At 46.1% G+C, this 17452-nt stretch overlaps 1 protein-coding gene across 3 annotated transcripts in view; it reads left to right on the plus strand.

Moving 5' to 3' along the window:
• The window catches only part of DAGLA (diacylglycerol lipase alpha), a 115948-nt gene continuing 98496 nt past the window's right edge, over positions 1 to 17452 (plus strand). Inside the window, exon 1 of one of the 3 annotated variants that reach the window (XM_087715091.1) lies at positions 1 to 122. The gene's annotated coding sequence lies outside the window, so the exon portion shown is untranslated. Of the gene's footprint in view, positions 123 to 351; positions 574 to 17452 lie in introns of those variants that run through there. The other 2 variants (XM_087715111.1, XM_087715105.1) reach the window with 2 other exon arrangements.

The raw sequence follows: 17452 nt of genomic DNA on the forward strand, positions 1-17452 counted from the left end.
GCGGCCCTGGCATAGGCGGAGGCGGCGTCGAAGAGCTGCGGGGCTGAGAAGCCCCGGCATGGAGGCGGCAGCAGCGGTGGCTCTGGCCCGGTGGCGGCGGCGCCGGAGGCGGCGGCAAAAAGGTGAGCGGATGCGGGGATTGGCCCGGCTCGAGGACTGCCGGAGGACTGGGGGAACGGGAGAGGTGGTGGCGATCCACGGAGGGCGGATGCCCACTTCTCGCTGCGGGTGAAAGAGCCGCCGTGCACCTCTTGGCGGGAGGAGGAGGAGGAGGAGGAGGCGGCAGAGCGGACGGGCGGGGTGGGGCTGGAGACGGAGAAAGCCGCGAGGCCGAGGCCGCTCTGGCGCGGGAGCGAGCGAGTGCAGAGGCATCGGTTGCCCTGGCATATGGTAGCGCGGGCGCGCGCTCAGGGAAAGGCAGGGAAGGTGGGAAGAGCGCGCCCCCCTTTCTCCCCCCCCCCCACGCCCGCCCGCCAACCGGTAGCCCCGCCGCCAGAGGTGGAGGGCCTGGTTGCCAAGGGGAACGGGGAAGCATCCCTCCTCCCCCGGCACCAGCAGCGTGGGAGCTGGACGGTAAGCAGGCAAGCGATCCTGTCGCTCTCGTGCCCAAGCAGGTGCCTCTGCTGCTGCTGCTCCCCTCCCCGCCTCTCCCCTTGCCAAACCCGGGTAATGTGGTGGAAGAGATGGAGTGGGGTGGGGGAAGGAAGGAAGGAAGGAAGGGTAGGTGGGTTGCTTTCCCTGAAAGCTGGTGGCAGGGGCTTTTCCTATTTAGCCTTGGATCGTTTATTCCCCTCTCCCTCCTCCTCGACGTCTCTCTGCCTGCTCTGTACCCTTTCCCCAAGAAATCGGTAGAATCAGGGTGGTGTGGCCTGTGGAGGGATTAATTTGCCGGGAGTTGGAAGTATTGGGTGAGGAGGGACGGTTACAGTATGGAACTGCAATGTAGCAAGCTGAAATTGGTTCTTATGTATGCTTCCAATTCTTGTGGAAAAGGAAGATGGCAAAAGGCTAAGTGTTCCTAATACCATGGGTGGTGGTGGGTGGATTTAAAGTAAAGAGGTTCCCTCTCCCTTGGTGAATCTATACATGGTGGTGTCTTAGGTGAAAATTAATAGTCTGGCTCCATAGCCAAATGACGTGAGCTGGATATGTATACATAAACATTTACTTTGCAGAAAAACTGAAATTCTTCCTAGAAACCTAAGCAGATGGAGAAATAATGGCTCTTTCATCTTGGAAGGTTGTTTCTGCAAGGAGATGCTCCTATCGTGCAATATTTGATGTTAAAAGTTTAATTGTTAAAAGTTTTTTTTGTGTGTGTGGCATGTAAATTGAAATAAAGGACATCTTATGATTTGAAAATGCTCAAGAGATTGTAGCCATGTTGGTTTGGAATGAGATAAGTACCTGATACTTGTATTTTGATTATTGCCCAGGGATCCACTATTAGAATGGAAGAAGACAAAAGTGGAAAAAGACAAAATTAGAAATAAAATTCCAAAAATTAATTTATTATTTGAGTGATTTGGGTTTATTAAAGGTTTATATGTTTATTAAAAGGATAGATAAAATTATGGATTAAAAGGATAGATAAAAATTATGGCTCAGTGAAGAGAGTTTTTAAAAAGGATCACTTTATGGCTGTAATTCAAACCTTAGAACACAGTTTAAATGGGTGGAGTTCAATGTACTAAATTATGCAATTTCTTTGGTTAGTAATAGTTCTACAAAAAAGCATTGTAGAGATAGTTAATTTCTTTGGAAGTGTAAACGTATCATGTTTACATAAAGCTAGGCTCAGGTGTGGCCTCCTCTCTTGGGTGAATTATTTAAAACTAATGATCAATTTTAGAACTAGGTTCTGATAGTTTTATTCATCTATGCTGTTATATCGTCATAACTTGCTTGTAATAAACACTATGTGAATGCAAGTGAAAAAGAACATTAGATACTTTTTCCAAGGCTTGAAGATACTGTATTGCTTTTGTCTCTAACAAAAGTCAGTTTTGTGTTGTCATTGTCAATAGAATCAAAAAATTGTGTGGGGTTTTTGTTATAGGAGTTGGGTTCTTCCATTCTTTAAAATTCACATTCCTGAATGAAATTGCTTGCAGAATTGATGACAAAATTACAGCTAGCTAATCTATTGTATATTGGCACTCATTTGTAAGCTTCTCATGTTTTGAAATTTAGAATCCTCTGAATGATAAAATGATGAGTCGACATTTTAGCTGTAATTTAAAGCTTACCTGGAGTGTTTTATTACTAAATTGAACAGGAGTTTAAATTAAAAAAATGAAAACGATCAAAGACAAGGATAAATTCATGCATATGGCTTCTCACATATGTATATATGTAAATAATACTTACACAATCCTTTCAGTAAAGGATTACCATATTCATTTTAAGTATACATACATAATCTATAGCTGTTTATTAGTTGGAAGTAACATCAGATTTTCAATCCACGGATAGAAAATGCCACATAATTATCTTTTAAATATTGAAGAATAGGTCCTTTAGCAATAAGAAGGACACAGTATATCCATTTCTGTTTTCCGGATATCAATTATCCAATTTTAAAAAATGGTTGAAAATTAACTTGACCTCCCTTTTTAAGTATGTCGATTAGGAATACTTCCACGTCTCTGAACATGTCTTTTCCTAAAGACAGTAACTTCAAAAGCAAATCAACAAATTGTATTATATATTCATCAAAATGGACTCAAAAAGGGAACAATTAATCTAGTGCTCTAATATAAAAGCATTTCTGAATATATACCTTTCAATCTGTATTAAAACTAAGTCTGTACTCACAAGATTCTCATACAGGTAGGTTTCAGCCATAAAGCCAGTCACTCAATTAATTAGAGTTACTTTCCCAATCTGAGGTTCTCCAGAAATGTTGAGACAGCAGTCCTCCAAATTCTCAGTTCATATATCACATACATCACATTAGTGAAATCTGTGTTAGAAAGTTATGACAATGGTGTAAGTTTTAATCAGATAAATAGATAATATTTTAATGAGATTAAAATAAATCTGATAATATTTAAAACAGAATTTGTATAGCTATTATGCCTTATAAAAGTGGAAATTCGAGACAGCTTTTTGTGTAAAGATTTTTATACTAATTTTATATTGATTTTAAAATACAGTATATTTTCTAAGAAATATTTTTCCTTAAAAGGATTTTCCTTTGAAATATTACATTATTAACTTTTAGCATTCCTGACCTCCACAGGGAAACTTTTTTTTAATCTCATTTTCATAAATCAAAAATTAAATGCCATAACAGTGTGAAAAATCCATTTATTGCAGTACAAACTATGGCAATGTCTTTTCCTGCCTTAAATATTAATGGTTTCTGTTTGGGATTCAAATAGAAGGACTCCCACAATATGTCTTATGGAGGCATAAGTGCATATATCTCTCTGGTTTGTATAGGTTGCTAAACTGTTATCCTTTCCCTGGCTGGCTTGGAGGAGGAAAGTGAAAGTATTTACTTCTGTTTTCAACTGCTGTTTGTTATGACATCCAAACTGAGAACTACAGTAATTATCAAGTGTGATTTATATCCAAACAAATCAGGTTCATTAACTGTAGCTTGAAGTTATCTTTTAGGCAAACTACCATCAAATTATTGCCTCTCCCCCAGTTACTGGGTTATATTCACATAAATGTAAAACCATGACTGGTTCATTAAGTAAGCCAAATTAATTTACACAAATCCAGAAGCCATATTTACTGACTGAATTGCATGGTTCACATACATTAGTACAATTATTCTTTCTCCATTTTCTTTGCTTCTAAGTATAGTAGTATTATCCTGAACATATGAAAAAGAAACTAGTAACAGAGACACTCTTACCCTCTTTCTCATTTCTGCTAGGAGGCTTCGATTCTGCACATGGAGATTAGCATGTGATATGAGTCAATGGTTAAAACCTTGATTTGCTTGAACATGGTACAAGATACTGTACTTTGGTTAAATTGAGTTATTCTAATCCTCCCCCTGGGTTCAGATGCTATGTTAAACTTAAATCACAAAATGACTATATTTTGTGTAAAGATGCATAACTCCATACAAAGATTGGTTAGAAATGAAAGCATTTCATAGTATTTTCATTGCTCTGCTGAAAAAGAATCAAACAGAGAGGACATACACTAGCCTAGCACATTAGTTGTAAGGCTAACATGCTTATGCTCAAATTAATGCCAATTTGTTTTTTAAGTGAGCATGTTTCCAGGGTTGGGTCTGGAGTCAGACCAGAGTGGGTTTGTGGAAGTTTGTACCCTCTAAATTTTATCTGTCCAGCTACATTTTGTTATCTTGAAAAGCCTATCCCTGAAAAAGAATTTCCTTGATTTTTTTTCAATGTTCCCCTAAACCTTTGCTCCAGTTTAGTTGATTTCAGAAAGCTAAGCATGGTCAGACTTAGCTAATACATGAATGAGAGATGGAAAGCTAGAATGACAAAACTTTCTGGGAAAAGTCAGCATAAAATCACTTCTCTATTGTTGGCAAAGAAGTAACAGAAATGTATCATTGGAGTCATCGGCAGTAAAACTAACTTTATCTTATGTTTTGTAGCCCTGATCAGTTGCAAAAATGGCATTATGGGTCATTGATGGAAAGATGAGACTTCAAAAACTTTTTATCATGCAAGAATTTGTGTTGTGTTATGTTGTGTTGTTATACTATACCAATATTCTCTTACACACGCTGTTCATTTATTTTCAGCATTATTGTGATACTATCTCTATATTTAATATAGAATTCATAAAAGATGGCATGTTCTTGTTTTCAATTTTTATGCATAACAGTAGCCATGTGAAGCACTTTGGAGTAAAAGAATAATAACTGTCCAAACGTTGTCCCATAAATACCCCTGGTTAAAAATCGATTTGAATATAGGTCTTCCTGTTCCAAGTTAACCTAGTTTAGTTAGAAAATTTAGGCGCTGATAATTTGATAATATAGCTCTCTGCTGCATTCAAAAATGGATTTTTAAGATTTTGAAGGAGACCTATTCCCTACAAATTAAGTGCTATCAATCATTTTCTAAAGCTGGCATCTGAAAAGTGTTATTGTCTTGTAAATTATGATGTATTTTTTCAATCTTACCGTGTTTTTCCAAAAGTAAGACAGAGTCTTATTTTCTTTTGACCCCCAAATAAGCATTGGCATTGTTTTTTGGGAGGTCTTATTATTTTTGAGGTGCAGGAGGCAGCGAGCGTGGTCACCTCATGGCTGCTGCTGCATTGCAATATTTTCAGGGAGGGCTTGAGCATGCACTCAAAAGCCTGATTGGGCTTATTATCCAGGGAGGTCTTATTTTCAGGGAAACTGTATATTTCAATAGTCACATCCTTATTAAAGAAACTACTGATGTAATTCACAATGGAAGGTAAATTGGAATAGTTTTACCACTAATGTGATAGGTGGAATCTGACCCTAAACTAAGTAAGATAATTCTTCAAATTTAAAGTTTCCTTTTAAAATGACTTGAAAATTCCCTTTAATGAAGGGAAATGTTAGTATTTATATTACTTTTGGATATTAAATCATAAATTATAAACATTGCTAAGTAAATAGAGATATGATTCACTTTGCCTACCTGTTTCAAAAATCAGTAAAGGCAGATATAAATATTCATACATCATTCTTTATGTACAAATATCTGAAAAGTTAGTGAAAGTTTGAGAATGTATGAATTTTAAAAAGTATATTATTATTGTTGCACTTGTTAAGGAATTGAGCTCAACAAAATTTTGTAATATATTTTTCATTGTTCATGAATATTGCAAATATTCTTATTGAAAGTTTAAAATATAAATATGGAAACCGTTCATTCTAGCACTTGTAATTTATTTTCATCAAAGTATGGTAGAGACAGAATATGCTAACATTCTTCTCCAAAATTTATTGTGAGTCACTGTGAAAATCTTAATGGATTGTTCATCATCTATGTAATATTTCATTCTTAATGTGTGGTTTGTTGTTGCATTAATGTTCCAGAATGTGAGTCTAACAATCTGAGCATAATCAAGTCAGCTGGGAAATTTATTTGTTTTTTATTTGATTTGAATACTGTTCAGTACTGATATGACACTGAGCAACATAAAATTTAAAAACAGAAAAACAATAAAAATGAACAATTAACAAAAATTATAACTTTTTGAAATAACAATATTCAATTTTTTAAAAACAACCAATAGGGTTTCATATCCATTGTATCTCAAAGTCTGAGAGCATAGCCACATTTCTGAAGAACATAATTAGAATGAGAACCAAATGGATTTCTGGCGAGTTATTTCCAAGGACAGGTTCATAACAAAAAGGCTATGTTTCCTGGATCTGATAGATTGTTGAATTGAGCATAAGCTTTGATTTAGAGGTGGTATTCAGCAGGTTCTGACCAGTTCTGGAGAACTGGTAGCGGAAATTTTGAGTAGTTTGGAGTAAACTTCCCCTGGAATGGAGATTTTATAGTATCCTTCCCTACCATGCCCAAGCCACGCCCACCAAGCCACACCATGCTCACCAAGCCACATCCACAGAACCGTAGTAAAAAAATTTAAATCCCACCACTGTTTTGATTAATCTTATGGATGGACTGAAACCGTAGGAGAAAACTATACTTGCAGTGATACAAGCTTCATTTTAAAAATGTTTAGGTTCACAGATACCAATTTAAATTCTGGATCAATTGTTCTTGATTGTATGAACTGGAGATCATAGTGCAGTAACAGAGCAAATATTTAATATGTAAAAGACTCCAGTTCAAGTTAAAGAATCACTGATAACAAAGTTGGGAAAGAGTGATAGAGTAACCCAGTGTTTTTCAACCTTTTTTGTGCAAAGGCACACTTTTTTCATGAAAAAAATCACGAGGCACACCACCATTAGAAAATGTTTAAAAAATTTAACTCTGTGCCTATATTGACTATATATAAAGTAATTCTCCCATGGCACACCTTACACTATGTCACGGCACACTAGTGTGCCACGGCACAGTGGTTGAAAAACACTGGAGTAACCAACAGTTTTAACTGTAAGCACTAGTTTCATATTTTAATTTTCAAAAGTACCGTAGCTTGGGTCCAGATTACTTAATGGACTGGCTCCTCCCAGTCATTTTTAGCCATCCAATTTGGTAACCAATCAAATCTAGTAGATTGGGTATGTGATGGGTGCTGTCAGCAATGGAATGCTGACTGGCAGGGACCAGGAGAACTGCCTTCTTTGCCACAGCCCCTGCCCTCTAAAAGGTACTCCCTTCAGAGATTAGGATGACCCTATTTGGTTTGCTTTCCTAAGGCCATGAAGACCTGGTTATGTGTCCAGGCATTGGGGGCCTGAGAGTGTTAAAGTGTTAAATAATATTTTTAAAGTTTCTTTATGATGTATGCCACCCAGTCACTTGTTGAGATGTGTGGCTTTAAAAATAAAATAAAATGAAACAATCAATAAAATAAATATAGTGTTTTATAATAGATTAGCTATAGTGGTGCTTAAAAGTTTGGGAAATCTTTTGAATTTTTTCTATAAATATGACCTAGTACACGATTTGTTCCACACACGTCCCAAACCTACATGAAAAGAACCCAGTTAAACAAATGAGTCAAAAACATACTTGTTTGTTCACTGAGGAAAATTATCCAAAGTTAACAGATGCCGGGTTTCATTTTCGATCATGCAGGTAGTCCTTTACTTATAACAATAATTGAACCCAGAATTATGGTTCTAAGCTGTTGTGGTCATAAATTGAGGCTTCACATGACAAGTCTGAATTTTTGGCACTTTTGGATCAGTTGCTAAGCAAGCACCACAGTCATTAAGCAAATCAATTTCCATCAATTATTATTATTGTTTTGCTAAAAATTGGCTCACAAATTATAGTTATGTAACCACTAATTGCCACATATGACTATAAAGGCAAGAGGGAAGCCATGCACCCAAAATATAATGACATGACTGCGGGCAGTGGTACAGCACCGTATCTTCAAAACTGGTTTATAAGTACCTTTGGGGAAGTTTGTTGTAACTTTTATTGCTTCCTTCTTGGTTTTCCACCCCTAACAATCTCAATTTGCCTTTTAAAAGTATAATCTAGTCCTTCATGCTGCTAAATAATTGTTTAGGCCTCATTGTGATTTGTTTGAAATCCAAACCTATTATTACAAGGTACAAATTTAAAGGGGGGATATATCATACAGCACACTTAGATAGTGTCATTAGTTAGGGATCCTGACTTTTAATCATTGCTTCTGTTTGAACACCAAACTCTGGCTTCTTTTTGTTTTTGTACCCAAACCAATGTAGGTTTTATGATTAGCAGAATGCAAAACAGCAAAAAAAAAGTTTATTTAATTGTGTTCTTTTACTTCCCCCCAACTCGTCACTTCCTTAGACTATAGTTATAGCTTCCATGCCCCAACCTTCTTTGACCAGAAGGTAAAAGTGAGCATTTACTGTCCAAATGTCAGAGCACCTACTTTCTTCTAAATATGGCACAATATAGAACAAAGCACAAAGAATGTAGAACTTTCAGTGAAAGCTTTTTATCAGCACACCCAAATCCTCTCCTGCACCCTGTCCAGAGAAAAAAAACAGTTTACCAGTTTCTAATTCAGTACACTGAGGCGAAAGTACTAAGTTTCAAGAAGCACTAAAACTTTGAGAAGTTTGGATTTAGGAATATTGCATATACTAATTAATTTCTCTCATTAATGTGTTACAGATTAAGCCCCATTTAGCTGTCCTTTGAATACATTCCTTGCTCTGAGTCCAGAAGCTTTGTCCCATAGCAACAGATACTGTTCCAGCTTCTAGTTAGCTCTCAGTTATTATTTTAAGTATTATCAATTATGGCAACTATTGAAGTCGTTAAGTTACTGGATAAGACTGTGATTTTTCCAGAGTGAGTTTGCAGGATGGTCCAGAGATGGTATTATCACAGCCAATTGGCCTCAAGACTGGGTTGAAGCTAAAGCCATGCCTCTGGGCTCCTCTCCTCTGACTCCAGTTTCAATCCAGTCTGACCAAAGAGAGGTTATAAATTCTTGATTCCTGATTTGATTCAACTTTTCTGAACTATCCTCGACTCAACTTGCTTCCTTCTCACAAGGAGACCCTTCCTTCACCTCCCAGCAAGTCTCTGCTATTAGCTGTGGTTTTTCCAGCTACTTTGGGGTTAAAAGCAAAGCTTTGGTGGCTCCAGTGGCTGGGTTGCTGTTCTGGCAGGCATTTTTGGCCAGCGACCACATGGGGCCTTGAGAGGGCAGATCAGCACCGGTGGAGGCTAAAGGGCTCTGGTTTCCAGCCCGACAGCCCAGAAACCTAAAAGAGAATGCATCAGCATTAAAAGAGGGCGCAGAAGAGTGCGTGGGCCGCGCAAAGGCCACGGAAGGCCCAGGAGCGGCAGAGGCAGCTGGGAACCAGCGTGGCAGCAGCAGACTCCCTGAGAAGCCGTAGCAACCCCGAAATGCGCCCTGGCAGTGTTTTAAAATTCAGGGCACATGACAAAAGGAGTGAGGACTTTGCCATTCTAGCTGCGAAGATGGGGGTGAGGAGTGAATCGCAGGAAACACAAGGAGTGGTCGTAAGTAGTTGTGTGATGGCGGGTAGATCCCCTTCCCCCCCATGTCTCCTGGGAAGGGGACTTCCACCAGGCAGCATCCCATTGCTTCTTCCAGGAGGCTTAAAGCCTCGGCTGACACTCACCCTTCCCGTGCCAGCCAAAGAGACAAAGCTAGGAGGCACAGGGCCTTGGTGAGAACTTTCTCCAGGGCAGAGAGGTTGAGGGCTCTGCAGGGCAGGATCAGTCCCTCCTCCTCCAGGTCCAGGTCACCCTAGGGGGCCCTTCCAGGCAGGATTCTCCCCCTAGGTCACCAGATTCCTTGAGGGAGTGTAGTGGGGGGGGGGTTGCCCATTCTCCTCCCCTTTCCATGGAGGATTTTGACCAGGTAGATAACCAGCCTGGGTTTCTATCCCTAGAGACTCAGCTGGGAGGTAGAGATCCATCCAGGCCAACTCTGGCACCTACCCCCATCCATAGTCATGTGCCTGGGGCATCCAGCTGGGACTCCTTGGATATGGAGGATCTACCCATGGGTCTTCAGAACCTCATTGAAAGAGCCATTGCACCTGGTGTGGCTGCAAGCATGCAGCAACAGGGGCCTTGCTCTGCCTCTCAGGGTGAGGTCACGGTCCCCAGCTCTTCATCAGCCCAGCCACAGGGCCCATCCCAGCCAGCCTGCCCCCCTGGGTCCCCATCCTTGGCAAGTGAGGGATCTGTCCGGGGGGACAAGGCACAGCGTGACCCAGATCTCTCTGAGGATGAGGAGGAACTGGAGCTTGAACCTCCAGGCTTCATGGGATTGTTCCCTCTTAATCTGTTCTGGTTCCTCCTATGCAAAGCGTGTGCCACTGCTCAGCTGGGGGGGGCACGAGGGTGAGCCAGCAGAGGATTCAATAGGGAAGCCCCAGGGCATGGTCTATTCCAAGCCCAAAGCGGTTACTGCTTCCGACCTATTCCTGGAAGTCATTAAGAGACAGCGGGAGACCCCTGGGGCCTTCCCCACCCCAGGCAGCAATGACAGACGGTTCTATAACATCGAACCAGATTTCTCCCAAGCATTGCAGATGACCTTGGTGGATCCGCCAGTGGTGGCCTTGGCTGCCCCAGCATCGCTGGTACCCAAGGATGTGGCAGACAACTTGAAGGCAGAGGACAGGAAGGCGGAGATGATCCTCAGGAAGACCTTCCAGTCGTCGGCTTGACCCATTAAGGCGGCGGCCTCCGCCTCGTTTTTCAACCATATGGCCATCTTTTGGATGGAGCAGATTCAGGCGCACATTTCACCGGAGGACGTATGCCTACACCAGGACATCAACAAGTTAGTGGCGGTTGCTCAGTTCTCAGTTGACGCTACCTTACATGCCATGAAGTTTGCTTTCAGGGCTATGGCATTGTCCGTCACGTCTCCTCTTGTGGCTCCGTGGCTAGCAGGCGGACAACAAGGCAAAGTGGCAATTAGCGACAGCTGCCTACCGGGGGGCTCCCTCTTCAGGACTTCCCTTGACCCCATCCTGGTGGACGATAAAAATAAGAAGAAGGTGCTTCCAACATCGACCAAGAAGGCGGAGCAGAGGTCCACGCCCTATTATCGCAGTTCAGCACAGCCGCCACAGGAACAGGACACCCACCAGAGCAGGTACCCGGGGGGGCAGGGCGGATAGGCCATCTGACAGAGGATTCAATAGGGACAGACCTCGCTTCCAGCCTCAGGGCAAATGGCCCTTTCGAGGAGGGGGTGGTCGCCCCTTCCACCAGGGCAAGTAGGTCACCCGCGATCCCACCTATTGGTGGCTGCCTAGCTCTGTACACAGATGCCTGGGCAGAGATATCCATGGATGCCTGGGTCCTCAGTACTGTGACCCATGGAATTCCTTTCCCTTCCCCCCAATTGTTTCTGGGTGTTCCCCCCGGCCAAGAACATTGACAAGCGCCAGCAGATGCGGCAGGCCATCCAGCACCTGCTCGACATTGCGGCCATAGAGTCCCTGAGGACCAGGCAGCCAAGAGGTTTTATTCAAACCTGTTCCTAGTGGCAAAAACATCAGGGGGATGGAGAGCCATTTTAGACCTAAAGCTCCTAAACCAATTCTTAGTGTATAGACGTTTTAAGATGGCTTCCCTCAAGTCCATTCTGGCAGGGATCCAGGAGGGGGACTACATGGCATACATTGATTTCACGGAGGCCTACCTGCACATCCCCATCCTCCCTGAGCGTAGGCACTTTCTCCATTTCTCCTTCTTAGGGCTTCATTACTAGTACAAGGCTCTACCGCTTGGGTTGGCTTCGGTCTCCAGGACCTTTACCAAGGTGTTAGCGGTAGCGGCCACCCATCTGAGGGAGATTTCCATCAGGCTTTTCTGCTACCTGGATGACATTCTTGTCCAGGGGGCATCTCCTGCTCAGACTAGGTCAGACCTTCAGCAGCTCATTGACACCCTCCAGGGCTTAGGGGTCTCAATGAATTTCAAGAAGAGTACTCTCTCCCCATCCACCCAAATCCTACACCTGGAGATGGTGATTGATTCCCAGTTGGGTCGAGTGTTTCTTTCCCTGGATCGCAGGTCCAGCTTGTTAAAGTTAATTAACCAGATCCAGAAGGTTTTAGGTTTTAGGTTTAGGTTTTAGGTTTTATTAATATTTGTAGGCCGCCCTTTTCCCTGAGGGGACTCAGGGCGGCTCACAGAAAACCAAGGGAAGGGGAATACAACATTAAGACGACAACATATAATAAAATCAACACCATACATTCAATATTCGGGCGGGGTAACGGTCCTTATCCCCAGGCCTGACGGGCGAGCCAGTTCTTCAAGGCTGTGCGGAAGGCTTGGACGGTGGAGAGGGTACGAATCTCCACGGGGAGCTCGTTCCAAAGGGTCGGGGCGACTGCTGAAAAGGCCCTCCTCCTTGTAGTTGCCAGCCGACACTGGCTGGCCGATGGAATGCGGAGGAGGCCCAGTCTATGCGATCTTATAGGTCGTAGGGAGGTAATCGGCAGAAGGCGGTCTCTCAAGTATCCAGATCCACTGCCATGTAGGGCTTTATGGGTGAGTAAAAGCACCTTGAAGCGCATCCGGAGATCGACAGGTAGCCAGCGCAGCTCGCGGAGGATAGGTGTTATGCGGGTGAATCGGGGTGCACCCGCGATCACTCGCGCGGCCGCGTTCTGCACTAACTGAAGTCGCCGGACGCTCCTCAAGGGCAGCCCCATGTAGAGCACATTGCAGTATTCCAGCCTAGAGAGCACAAGGGCCCGGGTGACTGTTGTGAGTGCCTCCCGGTTCAGGTAGGGTCGCAACTGGCGCACCAGGCGTACCTGGGCGAATGCCCCCCTGGTCACAGCCGCTAAATGGTGGTCGAATGACAGCTGTGGATCCAGGAGGACTCCCAGATTGCGAACCCTCTCTGAGGGGTGTAAAATTTGACCCCCCAGCCTGAGTGTTGGAATGTTGGCCAAATCTTTGGGAGGGAAACACAACAGCCACTCGGTCTTTTCTGGGTTGAGCACAAGCTTGTTAATCCTCATCCAGTCCATAACGGCCTCAAGACCCCGGCCCATCACGTCAACCGCTTCATTGATTTGGCACGGGGCGGACAGATACAATTGAGTATCGTCCGCATATTGATGGTATCTAATCCCGTGCCTGCGGATGATCTCTCCCAGCGGTTTCATGTAGATGTTGAATAGCAGGGGGGATAAGACCGAACCCTGCGGCACCCCATAATTTAGGGGCCTTGGGGACGATCTCTGCCCTCCCACTAACACCGACTGCGACCTGTCCGAGAGGTAGGAGGAGAACCACTGTAGCACGGTGCCTCCCACTCCCACCTCCCGCAGTCGTCGCAGAAGGATACCATGGTCGATGGTATCGAAAGCCGCTGAGAGGTCAAGGAGGACCAGGATGGAGGGATGTCCTTCATCTCTGGCTCTCCAAAGATCATCCACCAATGCGACCAAAGCGGTTTCTGTGCTGTAACCGGGTCTGAAGCCAGACTGGAAGGGGTCTAGATAGTTTGCTTCCTCCAAGGACCGTTGGAGCTGAAAGGCCACCACCTTCTCAACAACCTTCCCCAGAAAGGGGAGGTTGGAGACCGGGCGATAGCTGTTAAGAACAGCTGGATCCAAGGATGGTTTCTTCAGGAGGGGTCTCACCACCGCCTCTTTCAATGAGGCGGGGAAGTTCCCCTCCCGAAGGGAGGCGGTTACAACCGCCTGGATCCAGCCTCGTGTCACCTCACTGCAGTTAGCAACCAGCCATGAGGGACACGGATCCAGAACACAGGTGGAGGAACTTACAGCTCTCATGGCCTTGTCCACATCCCCGGGGATAACGTCCTGAAACTCAACCCAGAGCTGTTCTACTTGGTCCCCCTGTGCCTCGGCTGGAACTGCGGGTGTGGAGTCCAAGTCCGACCGAAACCGAGCAATTTTGTCCGCTAAGAATTGGGCATATTCTTCCGCTCTGCCCTGCAGGGGTTCCCCCGTCTCCCTTTTGTTTAATAGGGAGCGGGTTATCCTGAACAGGGCGGCTGGACGGGACTCAGCGGATGCAACCAGGGAGGCTATGTGTGATCTTTTAGCTGTCCTAAGTGCCCTAGTATATTCCCTGGTGCAGGTGGTTACCATTGCTCGGTTCGATTCGGACTTATCGGACCTCCAACGGTGCTCTAGGCATCTCCTCCGGCGCTTCATTTCCCGGAGCTCCTCGGTGAACCAAGGAGGCCTCCGGGATCCGCCGCCTCGGAGGGGCCGCAGTGGCGCAATCCGGTCGAGGGCCTCTGACGCTGCCGAGTACCACGCAGCAGCCAGAGTCTCCACCGGACTGTGGGCGAGAGTGTCAGGAATAACCCCAAGCTCTGTCTGGAACCTTGATGGCTCCATAAGACGCCTGGGGCGGAACCACCTGGTCGGTTCCTCCTCCCTACAGTGGGGGTTTGGCCTCCGGAAGTCGAGCCTCAGCAGGCAATGGTCTGACCACGACAGGGGTATGATGTCACTCCCCCTCAGACCAAGATCATAAATCCACTGCTCCGAGAGAAATACAAGGTCAAGCATGTGTCCCGCTGTATGGGTTGGGCCTCGAATTACTTGGGTCAAGCCCATGGCTGTCATGGAAGCCATGAACTCCCTCGTCCCATCAGAGTTTTCACCGAGCGATGGCAGATTAAAGTCCCCCAGGACCATCAGCCTAGGGAACTCAATCGCCAGCTCGGCTACCGACTCGAGGAGCGAGGGGAGGGCTGCTGCAACGCTGTTGGGAGGCAGGTACGTTAGCAGCAAACCCACTTGACCCTTGAGGTCCAACTTTAGCAGCAAAGACTCACACCCGACAATCTCCGGAGCAGGGACCCTGCGAGGAACTAACGACTCCCGGATAACAGCGGCCACACCCCCACCCCTTCCCTGGGCTCTCGGCTGATGCAGCACCTGAAATCCCTCTGGGCACAGCTCTACAAGGGGGACTCCTCCCTCTGGGCCCAGCCAGGTCTCAGTAATACATGCCAGGTCTGCCCTCTCGTCTATAATTAAGTCCCGGACGAGAGGAGCTTTATGAACAACAGACCTGGCATTTAGCGACAACAGCCTGAGACCAGGGTCCTGACTACTCACGCCATCTGGTCTTGGAGTGGGACTCCCAGGGCCGGAAGGAGGGATCTCTGTAATGTAGCGAACCCTCCTTCCCCGGTAATGAAGGATCATTGTGTTCCCATAGCCCTTCTTTCCAACTTGCTGGGAAAGTTCATCTCATGCATTGAAGTGGTCCCGTGGGTGCAACTACATGCCAGGACGCTCCAATGGAGGCTGGTGCCATATCAGAGGGCTGATTCCAGCAACTCAAAGCTCAAGGTACGCAGGTGCTGATGTCTCTCAAGTAGTGGATGTTCCCAGCTTTGCTCAAGGGCTGCAAATTCAGGGAACAAGAGTGCCTCATACTGACAACGGATGCCAGCCTGTTCGGTTGTGGGGTGACCCTAGGCTCCCAGCTGGCACAGAGCCGGTGGTCAAAGAATGACCTTCAACACAATATAAATTGGCTGGAGCTTCGGGCAGTCCACCTTACCCTATGACGGTTCCATGAAGTCATCACGTCCTCTTCTTAACAGACAACGTTGCAGCAAAGGCGCACATCAATTGACAGGGGGGCACACGATCCAGAGCGTTGCACACCAAGGCAATGTCGCTGGGATACTGGGCAGAGAAACACCTGTGCTCCATCTGAGCGGAACACATCACCGGCGTCGACAACCATCAGGCGGACTGGCTGAGCCAGAAGATGGTAGTCAACGGAGAGTGGAGTCTGTCCAAGGAGCTCTTCTAGAGGATCTGCCAGAGGTTCGGGAGACCGGTGGTGGACCTGTTCACCACTCCGCCCAGTGCTCAGCTGCTGCGGTTCTTTTCTTGGTTCCCAGCTCAGGGAACGGAGGTGGTCAACGCCATTCACTCCAAGTGGCCGGTCAGGCTGCTGTAAGCTTTCCCCCCATCTCTCCTTCCTGGGGTCATCCAGAAGGTAGTCAGAGAGCAGGCTGAAGTAATCCTAGTGGCCCCCTATTGGCCCAGGAGGGCTTGGTTTGCGGATCTGCTGAGTCTGTCAGCAGGGAGACCATGGAGGATTCCCCGGGGGGAGATGGATTGCTACAGGGGAAGTTGGTCCATCCAGATCCACGGTGGCTCCAACTGGCCATGTGGAGATTGAACGGGAGCACCTGAGAGGCGCACTCCTGTCCCAAAAGGTGATCAGAACCATCGAGGCCTCCTGCAGACAGTCAACCAACAGGATTTACGATTCCACTTGGGAGACGTTTGTCTCCTGGTGCCAGGCCGCCCACGTGACCCCCTCCAGGGCCACGGTCCCTCAAGTCCTGGATTTCCTCCAGAAGGGTCTGGACAAGGGCCTCTCCCTAGCCACGGTTAGGAGACAGTTGGCGGCACTGGCAATGGTGCTACCTGGGAAGGCGCACTCCACTACCTCGTTTGTTCTTAGTTAAGAGGTTCCTCAAGGGGGCGGCCCACCTTTGTCCACCATTAGTCCACAGGTTTCCTTTCCCATGGTGGTACGGGCCCTTATGGCCGAGCCTTTTGAACCACTCCGGAGAGTTAGTGGGAAACTCCTCACTTGTAAGGTTATGTTCCTGGTGGCTATCACCTCAGCTAGGCTTGTCTCGGAGCTCCTCCAGGGAGGATCTATGCACAATAACAGGGTAGTGCTACCCCTGGGCTTGGCTTTTCTGCCAAAAGTAAACATGGTCTTCCACCAAGTGCAGGAGTGGTTCTTCCGGACTTTTGCCCAGACCCGACCAGGAGCACAGTTGGCACCGTTTAGATGTAAGAAGGGCCTTACGGATTTACCTAAGGCGGATGGCGGAGTTTCATAGGTCTGAGGCTCTGTTTGTATCCTTCCAACCCTCGTTGCTAGGGAAGAGGGTCTTCCTGTCCACCATTAGCCGGTGGATCCATCTGGCCATTGCCCTCGCCTATGAGGAACAGAACTTGCCAGTTCCGGCCGGCATCACGGCCCACTCCACTAGGAGTGCGGTTACCTTGGCAGCCTGGGCCTCCCAGACCCCTATAGAAGATATCTGCAGGGCAGCGACGTGGGCATCCCCGTCGCCCTTCATCCGGCACCACAGGCTGGATGTCTTCGCATCTTCCGATGTGGCATTCGGCCGCAGGGTCCTGCAACAGGTCCTGTCAGATCAGTGAGGGCCCACCCTTGGGACGAAACTTGGGTATGTCCCATCTCTGGACCATCCTGCAAACTCACTCTGGAAAATGACAGTTGGTCTTACCTGAAATGTTATTTTAAGAGGTGTTTGCAGGATGGGCCAGTTCCCACCCTAGGTTAGATAGACAGTATTGGGGGGTGGA

This window comes from Thamnophis sirtalis, unplaced genomic scaffold (genome assembly GCF_051295495.1).
Source record: "Thamnophis sirtalis isolate CommonGarterSnake01/CBP01778 unplaced genomic scaffold, rThaSir2_p1.2 scaffold_1, whole genome shotgun sequence".
In the NCBI taxonomy this organism is placed as follows: Eukaryota; Metazoa; Chordata; class Lepidosauria; order Squamata; family Natricidae; genus Thamnophis; species Thamnophis sirtalis.